This window comes from Mytilus trossulus, chromosome 2 (assembly GCF_036588685.1).
Source record: "Mytilus trossulus isolate FHL-02 chromosome 2, PNRI_Mtr1.1.1.hap1, whole genome shotgun sequence".
Lineage (NCBI taxonomy): Eukaryota > Metazoa > Mollusca > Bivalvia > Mytilida > Mytilidae > Mytilus > Mytilus trossulus.
The window spans coordinates 74,947,878-74,959,100 of record NC_086374.1 but is presented as its reverse complement, the minus strand read 5'-3'; the positions used below and the strand labels follow the sequence as shown (position 1 = coordinate 74,959,100).

The 11,223-nt window shown below is 32.4% G+C and overlaps 1 long non-coding RNA gene across 1 annotated transcript; it reads left to right on the top strand.

The window, feature by feature from the left end:
• The first annotated feature begins 4,300 nt into the window (after window positions 1–4,300).
• LOC134705415 (uncharacterized) lies at window positions 4,301–8,566 on the top strand. The gene is made up of 3 exons (XR_010105554.1): window positions 4,301–4,402; window positions 7,038–7,130; window positions 8,141–8,566. It is a non-coding gene; the product is annotated as an uncharacterized LOC134705415 (long non-coding RNA).
• The last annotated feature ends 2,657 nt before the right edge of the window (window positions 8,567–11,223 follow it).

The following is an 11,223-nucleotide window of genomic DNA, read 5'->3' as shown; positions in this document are numbered from 1 at the left end:
TTCTCATCTGGACTTTTTAATTAGTCTGTATACCGGACCTCTTCTCTATTTTGGGATTGAAAAAAAATCTAAAGTTAAAAATGCGGTTTTGAGCCTATTTCTTCTTCTTAATTTGGTAACACGTTAAGCCATTAGTGACCCTTATATGGTATATTACCAATAATAAGGCCATATATTTCGGTGTGTAGAAATACTGCAAAAGACTTCTTAGTGCACTAAGAAGAAAGTTTTTGCATTAAGGACACTAAAACGATGTTTTAAGATCACAGCGAGCATGAATATAAGAGGGTATGATTAAAAACCTCATATCTATAAATTTAAAGTTAGGTATCAATAGATTTTGTAATTTTGAAGTTAAATGACTTTTTAATAAACGCGTGCCACTCGCCACGTGACCAACAGTTTATTGCAGATTCCCGAATCATCATGTTCAATCAACCTAATCCAATAAACAGTTGTCTTTTGATCGTTACTTATTGATTAATCAATGGTTGTTAACCTAACGGTTTAGCGTGGTATAATTTCAAGTTTATGAAAGAAAAATAAAAAATAAATTTTGTGTTTTAAAACTTTGCCTTTGTTATATATATTTAGTTTTTAAGGAAATTGCTAAGCAAGCTTTTTTTTTAATTAACAAACTCTATTATTAATATACAAATTGAGAAACAAAGGCTTTTGATATTTTATTTCCTTACTAACAACACAAGAGTTTACATACTATCATTATTCCTTGAAAGACATTTGAGAGTATGTGGTGTCCATGGGGTTCTTCAAAATCCGATTACAGAAGTAATATAGAAAAACTCCAAGAGGTAAAATTATTTGACGTTTTAAAAAGAGAATTATAGAATAAATCATAACTGTCTTCTATGAACGATAACTTTAAACTGGTGTCAATGCTTTTTTTTAACAATTCATCTTTATTTCAACAATTGAAGACGAATACCATTTTATTTTATAATGTAATAAGCACTATGGGCAAGCGCGGATCCAGAGCTTGAAGTGGGGGTTTGGAGGGAGGGGTTGTGTGAGAAATGTTTAGAACACTAGAGAAGTTTTCTTGTTATACCAAACCATATGTTTTTCAATAAATGGCACTCTTTTTGTTCATCCGGCATATGGTTACTCTAAATAAACTTTTAAGTGTATATATATATATAATTCTATAAGTTTAATTATTTAATCGAAATATTGATAAATGGCATAGTTCCTGACATTAGAAAAATGAATGAAGTATTGGCAACCAAATATCAATCCTCACTTTTCCGTGAAGTGTTCACAATTATTTATCTTTATAAAATTAAAAGGATGAAAAAATCCCAAACTGAAAAGAGTTGAAAATACGGTATTACTTTAGAAGTAAAAAATAGTAGACAGAATAAATACGACAGAAACAAACAAATGAAAAAAAATAGAGAACAATTTGAAATACCATATACTAGTACATGTTTAATCAGTATACTAGCAGATTATTCATGGTTCAAGGTTGAGCGAACATGAATTTCTACCGATTATACTAAAGGTGACAATCAATGCATGTATTGTCAAAAAGCCCATATTTATGAAGCTGAAGCATTCTACTGTCCAAAAAATAACTAAAAGTTTACTTTTAACAATTTTGTAAAGCTGCTATATTTTGGGGCCTAAAAGGTGTCTTACCGGACCTTCTCCTTTTACAAAGTCTATTTCTATATGCCATATCCTTTGTGACAGTTGTATCATTCCATCAGGTCCTTAGTGCACATTTTTGTTCTTAGTGCACTAAGGAGGACCTTTGCGGTGTTTCTACGGACCCCATATATTTGAAGCTGTTCAAAATTCTGTACATTATAGGTACGTGTATCAGATCGGACAATTATTGTCATATATATAAAAAGAATTACAGTATAAGTTATCTAGTATGAAATATGTCCACTGGACCGACCGTGCAAGGGCTATATATATTATATCATGTATATAACCAGTCAATATTAAAAAAAAGATGTGGTATGATTGCCAATGAGACAACTATCCACAACAGACCAAAATGACACAAACATCAACAACTATAGGTCACACAAGGTCGTTAAAAACTTCCATTTATTGTTGTCCACTGAAAATAAGCTCATAAAAACACGAATCCCCGTTTACTCAATTTCACCTTTATTTGTTAATATTTCTTTATCTTTTTCTTTTGATTTTATCATATCTTTTTTGTGAAATATTTTGTGTGGTCGGCGAACATGAAATTGCCTCCGATGCTACAAAGAAAATTTGTTTAATGTCATCTGTTGCAATATATGCTAAGTACTACACGTGGACAGGATGTTCCCCAGAAAATAAGTTATACACACCCCGATATAACCCCGAGGGCACACGCTACTGTCATATGGAAAATTACTGGGTCACCTGTAAGATGGTAATCAGCCATGCAACTAATTAGGTTACTGACCATGTCACTTCAATTTAAAAAGTTTATCGTTAGATATCAAAATGATAAATTCATTTTTAATCAAAAATTTAAGAACTAAAAGATTTATCATTATAATGAAGTGAAATAATTCAACCAAACTCGTATAAAGATTATATACATATTTTTTTAATCTATGCCGGAAAGAATTGAAAAACTGTATTTATAATTTTTAATTTGTTTTATAGACATCTGTGTAGGTCTCATGAAATGGAACTCACGCATGCCTAATTAAGATTTTTAAATTTATTGAAAAATATAACAAAAATTTAGGTTTGATATTAAATTAAAGTTTATACCTTTCCGCGCTGTAATTTATTTGATATGACATGAATCAAGCAAATTGTTTGAGGGATTTATGGGTTTGTCCATACAACGTTTAAAAAAAGAAGTGTATTTTATTATAGTATTTCACATGCCTTGTTTTCGCCTTAAAGCTCATTATTCAGAGTGTTTCAGACAAGATGATGAAAATAACGTGCAAGATACTTTTTTCGACTATCGTGAAAAGACAATTTTAATTCCCATTCCTCCATGCACTCAAGGAATTGTATATTTAAATTTAAATATACAATTCCTTGATGCACTCTATCCCTGTTGAATTGTATATTTATAATTCCTCGTGCTTTTAATTAGCCCTCCCCCTTTCGTGGTTACCGTTATGCCAACAAATACCCGAGGCTTGATTTACATGTAAAAATCATGGGCGGATCTAGTCATGATAAAGGGGGTTCCAACTACATGTCTCCATTAAATAAGGGGTGTCATTGCCGCTGGGTTTCTGTTACCTCACCCTTTTCATATAATTCAGATTTCAAAAGTGTATATATACCTTATTCATATATTGTGTAGGTTAAAACGTTATCTTTTCACATATTGTTAGCGTTTTGATTGGTGTTCAATGCAACAGTGCACTACCTATGTGTCAAAAGAGAGTTTTTACCGACCTGTTCACATATATTTAAGGTTCTTATATTAAAACTTTTCCTGATGCACAGGTAACCTATTCCAACGGAACGTCCTATCACCTTGTATATAGATATAGGAAGATGTGGTGTGAGTGCCAATGAGACAACTCTCCATCCAAATAACAATTTAAAAATTAAACCATTATAGGTTAAAGTACGGCCTTCAACACGGAGCCTTGGCTCACACCGAACAACAAGCTATAAAGGGCCCCAAAATTACTAGTGTTAAACCATTCAAACGGGAAAACCAACGGTCTAATCTATATAAACAAAACGAGAAACGAGAAACACGTATATATAACATAAACAAACGACAACTACTGTACATCAGATTCCTGACTTAGGACAGGTGCAAACATTTGCAGCGGGATTAAACGTTTTAATGGATCCAAACCTTCTCCCTTTTTCTGTAGGAACTTGAGAGGATTCCCGAGATTATCATTTATGCAATGATTGCTCACAAAAAGCTAGGGGCGTCCAATCCCGGATTCCATCCCCTTCGACCCGCCACAGAATACAGATATAATTGATAATTGTTATTTAAAAGTCATATACTATAGCCACTATACAGTACTAGAACCGAACACCTGTTTTGTGTTATATATACATACACCACATCTTCCTATGTCTATATAGCTGATTTACCGTAAATAACTGCGAGAAAATTAATAAAACACAAGTTGATAATTGTCTCTTCTCTGCTAATTTTAATGTGCATGCAATATTCACTCTGATTTACTTGTGAGACCACCGACACTAATAATAATTACCTACAAAATAATAGGTGCTCCTTCACTGGGAAGGGCATTTCGGATCTGATCAATTTATTGGTTCCATTCCCCCATTCTACACTACTCCTCAGAAAAAATGCCTTGCAATGCGTCATATTTATCTGGACTACTAACTTACCTCCATATAACTTCGAAAACAGACAATAATCTATTTCATTGGATGAGATTGGACTCACGGATTTTTTAATGGATTGGTAATTTTTATTTATAGCACAAGTTTACCAAACAAGATTAATCACATTTTTCACCCTACAAATCAAATGGTTGCCTCCTCTCCTGACTGACTGACTTACACTAGCTAAAAACATATAAACATATTCATATGAATATTTGGTATCATTTATTTTGTGTGACAACTCTTCACCAATGACCTGAGTGATTAGGGGGGGGGGGGGGGTAGTCCAAATAATTATGACGTCTTGAAAGGCTATTATATTTTTTGTCTTTGACGCCTAACATCGACGTAGAAAAAAAATAAAATATAATAGCCTTTCAAGACGTCATAATTATTTGGAGGGGGGAGGGGGGGTTCAGATGGGGGATGGTTGCCTCAGTCATGTTTCTGTAATCAACAAAATTTTTCACACAAAAAGGGGGGCAGGGATTTCTCCTTAATAAGAAATCTCTATTTTCAGCATAAGCTCATATAAATTTGCCTTTTGAAGAACTGAAATTAATATGAGACGGCTAATGATTTTTCAGATGCTTTACATTAAAATACACCCATGTGACATACACAATTATATATAACGTTAGATCCAAATTTAAAAAGCTATTTTTTTTCAATATTCAAATAATGTAGGATCAAATCTTGATACTTGTATGTAGTTGAAATTGTTAGCTTTAAACATTAAAAAATGAACACCCAAAATTTAAACATAAGAGTGACCATGTAGTCTTTATTAATGTATGCTATTGTTATGAAACTAGGTCATTGTAGGTAAACTGGCATCTATTCCCTAAAATCTTTGTTCCCAGTCACCCCAAGTTTGATTTAAATTAGTCAAGTATATCTACTCTATTAGCATGATTAGGTCTCTAGTTTGGATAGTTAATAACTTGCAAATTAAAATCATACTACTCCCAAATTTATATTTCTTTAAATATTATGGATGAAATAGCAAGTAAGAGATGAAATTAAATTGGATGAAATGTGGCATTTATTTTTGTTAAAGTAGTATGTCTGATGTTGTCAAACTTAATTATAGACCCTTAAGGGGTGGATCCAGTCATTTTAAAAAGGGGTGGGGTGGGATTCTAACCCAGGACAAAAGGGGAAAGGGGGGGGTCCAATTACATGTCCCCATTCAAATGCATTGATAATCCAAAAAAAGGGGGGTTCCAATCCCTTGAACCCCCTCTGGATCTGTGCCTGCCCTTTAAAAATAAACTGATTCATATTTTGAGTTAAAGCTTATAGATTTTTCTATAATGCTTCTCAGGGGCGGATCCAGCCATTTTCAAAGGGGGGTCCCAACCATGAGTAAAGAGGGGTTCCAACTATATCTCCCATTCAAATGCATTGGTCGGTAAAAGAAAAGGATTCCAACCCTTGAATCTATGGTCAGGTTGTTGTCTCTTTGACACATTCCCTTTTTCCATTTTCAATTTTATCATGTAGTCGTCGTTGTCCCAGGACATTTAGTTTCCGCTTAATTACTTTAGTACAAGTTAATAGAAATCTGTGAAATTCAAACACAAGGTTTGTGACCAGAGTTTTTGTTCAGAGTTTAGGAATAACATGAATTAGGGGCCAAAAGGGGCCAATATTAAACTTTGTTTGATTTTATATAAAATTGAATTATTGGAGTTCTTTGATATGCCAAATCTAACTGTGTATTAAGATTCCTAGTTTTTTTGGTCCTGTTTAAATTGGTCTACCTTAAGGTCCAAAGGGTCCAAAATTAAACTTATTTTGATTTTAACAATATTTAAATTCTTGGTGTTCTGATTAATATGCTGAATCTGAATATTTACTTAGATTTTTTTATTATGGGCCCAAATTTCAAGTTAGTCCAAATCGTAGTCCAAAATTTTACTTTGTTTGATTTCAACAAAAATTGATTATATGGGGCTCTTTGATATGCTGAATCTAACCATTCGTTAAGATTTTTTATATTTTGTCCCATTATCAAATTGGTCCACATTGAGTTCTAAAGGGTCCAAAATTTAACTTTATTTGATTTCATCAAAAAATGAATTATTGGGTTTCTTTGATCATGTTGATATGCTGCATCTAACCATGTATTGAGATTTTGAATATTGGACCATTTTGGAGGTTAATTGTCAATTTAATTTTTTTTAAGTACTTGGACCACATTCATTCTGTGTCAGAAACCTATGCTGCATCAACTATTGAATCACAATAAAAATTTAAAATTCAGAGTTGTATCGAGCTTGAATGTTGTGTCCATACTTGCCCAAACTGTTCTGGGTTCAACCTGTACGTTTGTATCAAGCTGAGCCATGCATAGCATTTTTATTGGTTATTTATATATTAATTTGAAATTTTGACGAGTGAGACACATACTGATTATACTGCTAACAATATTTCAGAGTTTAACGTAGTCAAGCGAAACATATTATAGAAGAATAGTTGAATCATGTCTTTTTTGTCAAATGAAAAATTAGTACGAACACAAAGAAAAAGTATGGGAATGTTTGTTTTTAAACTATTGACCAGGGTGAAAGTCTGCGAAAGTCATGACTGGCAAAAAGTTTGTGAAATGAAAAAGCACAAATATTCCATTCTTTTTAAATATAACTGCATATAAAGAAAAACACAAACTGATGTTTAATAATAGTTTTTACCCTTTTTATTTTTTATAGGACAAGAAATATAGAAAAATAATGAAAAATATAAACAGTTACAATAGAAATGAGCGCAAAACAAGATAAACAGAATACAACAAGGCCTAAATGGTAAGACCACTTCTATATACTGTAAATTCAGATTTTTCAGGGAATGGACAACTTATTGTGATTACAAAAAAAAACTGCATAAAGATATATATATATATATGTTTCTGTTATCAAAATATGATTTCTTATTTTTGCGGTACTCACCCAGTCACATTATTCTCATTACTAAAAAGTTTGGATAATTTCTGAATTACAGTAATAAAAGAAATTGCCTTTGAATGATGAATCATATAAAAATAAGAAAATGTGGTATGGTAAATGAGTGACTTATCCACCAGAGTTCAATAAAGCGGATGCAAGAAATTAAAGGTCAATCATGGGCCTGCCTTCAATAATGAGAAAACACTTCCTTTATAGGTCATTCATTAAAGATCCCAACATATAAAGATTTAAACAATCCAATTTATTTCAACATGTTCTGTTCAAAGGCAATAACAATTAATAAAAAAAAATCATGCCTAATATAAAATATTGTTTGTTTCTCCAATCTAGACCGACCCTGCAAAAATGGTCCTACTCATAAAATTTTATTGTCAAAACTAAGCCAAATATTATTATATTCATTTCTGATTTTTCGGGCTTACCGGATCATCAGATAATATTCAGGCTTTTGGGAAAAATAAAATTATTTACCTACCTACCTACCCACACCTGGCTTGTCAGAATAGGGATTAGGGAAACAAACAATATATTAATTTAGGCCTCATGTCTGTGAGCACTCAACCTGACCATAATATAGGACAGTGGTTCAAATATTAACACAACATATGAACATTCTATAACAACTATTGCAAGTGGCTCAACTTTAAATATCCCTGCAAGGCACTAAACAAAGAATATTAAATCTTTTACACAAAGCACTGAAATAAGAGAACTCATAAGCATGACAAGTAAGAATATCAAATGAAAGTTTCTCAAAATGTTCATTAAAACGATATAAAATAAGCTTATTTATATTGCTGTTTTTTTCTCAATTTATAACATTTTTTTTTTATTTTGTGTATTTATAGGTCAGATATCTTGGTTTTTATGATCATCAACAGGTCCTGCAGGTCTATACTGAAGAGGAATTTTAATTGTTAATACTTTTCTACATAATGTGCTAATTGGATTACTAATGTGAAATGAACTCAACTGTGTGTTTTTCTGGAAAAAGAAATAGAAAAAAATCCTACAAAATTGCTATAAACAAAATGGAGTACTATCAAAGAACACAATTGTGTAAAATGTAACAACCTACATTCATATACACTGATGGATTATGGAGAAATTAAGAAAAATGATAGTGTCTTTGTCATGTTTGTTGTCGAAATAAACACCTGCTTTATCCATTCATGTACATGGCTCCATCATATCAAATATACAAAGAAGATGTTTGAAGAACATGTTGCAAAAAATTTATTCAACAAATTGAAGGAAGATGTCTTGTGGATTGAATTATTTATCCATATTCTTTTAAAAACATGTTTTTGACATCAAATTTTAGTAAATATGATGCCATACTATAATAATCTAAAAACGTGTCTGAAAAAATAACGAAAAACAGTTAAATATCTTGAGAATGGGGCGACAGAGGACGATCGACCTCGAAATTTTCCGGTACTAAGTGGCAAGTTTTGGAGTATTACACAAAATTTTGTATTAATTTTGTACTTATCGGCCTAATAATTTAAAGAATTATATATCAGAATCTCATTTCTTAAGCGGCACCCTCATCAAATGACTTAAATTGAATGAATTCTTAACTTGTTTACTTTTTTTTCTATTTCTCTCCGCTTCGTTAGTACCCAATTTCCGGTGGCGATGATACACAGTGATTATAAGAATGTTTAATCAAGGATTTATAGAAGACGGTACAAATCATTCAGCCCTTGCTCGGCTTGAACTGTTTTTTGGGCGTATGACCTTTGCGCCGATTTTTTTAATTTTCATTCTTGCATTTGCGCCGATTTCTTTTTTTTTTATTTGCGTCGATTTTATGTTTGCTCTTTATTGCATTTACAGTATACATGTAACACAGGAGAGTGAATACTAATGAACTATACTCTGAGGGTATATTGGAAAAATCTGGTTATAAAACGTTATCCACTTATGTTCAAAAATCCAGGTAATGTGGTAAAATGCGAACTCTTAAAATGCCCGCATCAGTACGTAAGCCATATATAGAAAGAAATTTATTTCTATTCCGTTTTATTTAGGGTTTTCCTTTATCTATATGCAGAACAAGTTTGTAAAACAAGTTTGAAATTCTGGTTGGATAGTATCTATATATAAGTCTTTAGTGAGTACTGCACGAACATTTCATAGGCGGGAATACGGGTGGGGTATATAAGTCCGATACCTGGATAATTTGTATCGAGGTGCTCACAGTACCTTCAAAGTAACAACACATTCTGCAAAGTATGTCCGACGCAGGTTCCGAACAACCCCGATACAGATGAAACCGGACGTTGACGCGTTCGAGTCGAACACACCGTGTAACACTGAGTTCTGACAGTAAGGAATTCATACTTTTAAAGACAATCCAATATCTATTCTTCGGATATTTTGCTCCAATATATTCTTTGCCATAATACTCATAAGTTACTAAAAGGTTTTTCAAAAATGTGACATTTTTATATACAAACATAAAAAAACGCGTGACGGTATCAATGATAAAACGTGCTTGGTATTTTTAAACAGTCAAAACTTAATGTTTCTCGTACCTCATAGTTTTTAAAACATACATTTTTGAAAACTTCATAGTATAAATTAACAAACTTATAAAAATCGTTTGTGTATGTTGTATCTAGAAACCAAAAAATACACGTTTCAAAGTGTCTTTATTTTCATGTTGTGTACGCTTCGTTGTCATTACACCTTTTTGCACTGTACGCTTCGTTGACACAATATTGCGTTTGTCAATGAATTTTGCATGTATTAAATTATGCTTTGATATGATTTTAACCAAAATGCATGTTTGAAAATAATAATTTATCACCATAGCATGCAGACAGCAACCCATAATGTCCGTTGTATTGTAGAAAAACTCTTGGAGGAAATTTGTACATGTAAAAAAATCCCCATGTATACGAAAGTGTGAATTGGTAGGAAAATACAATAACTCGACAGATGCAACTGTGACTAAGCATACAGATACACACTTCCGATTTATAATTTGATAGCATATTTGAAAGTGTTCACCATACAACAGAAAATGTACGGTTAGGTGGTGGATTGGGTGCCCACTAACATGTTTAATCCCGCCATATAATGTGCCTGTGCAAAGCCAGGATTGTGTAATTCAGTAGTTATATATATATTTTTTGTTCACTATTTTGTGCATAAATTGGGCCGTTAGTTTTCTTGTATGAATTGTACTACATTTGTCATTTCGGTGTGTTTTATAGTGGTGTGGGCTTTGTTCATTGTTAAAGGCCGTACGGTGACCTATAGTTCATTTTTGTTTCGTTTGGTCTCTAGCGAAGAGCTGTTTCAATACCACATCTTCTATTTGATATAGAAAGTAATCAAAAACAATCAATGGATACAGGCTAAGCCTTTTGGCCTGAATCTCAGAGGCGGGTCATAGGGGGGTCACAGACTACCATAGAGTTACATTAAGGCTAAAGAATAGGTGTATGCAAGGAACATGTAACTAATAGCCATCAATAGTAATACAGTTACTTTAATACAGTTACTTTAATGTGAAGATATAAAGATGAAGAGAAAATTCTCAATGTTAACTGGTTTGCTTTCTTCAATTATGTTTTTGTGTTTGTTTAATTTTTAAGGTATAAAGATTATGCTTAAATTCCTCGAACATCACAGTCTTTCTACTGTGGTGCAAAAATCTAAATGATTGGTCATTGCATTCTGGTTATTATAAGCACCTTTAAAGTCTAAATCCACCCGTAGGCATTTCATTTAAATTTTGATTTATTTCACAGAAGACCACAGGAACCATATTTATATTTCCCAGTTACCCTTGGCGTCATTGGTAAATTATGGGTCGAGGAAAGCATCAATCATCAACCTAATAGGCATTTGCTGTGTTTCTTCTCTCATGTTGGTACGTAATATGGAACCTTTTATTTGTTTACGACACGCGTAC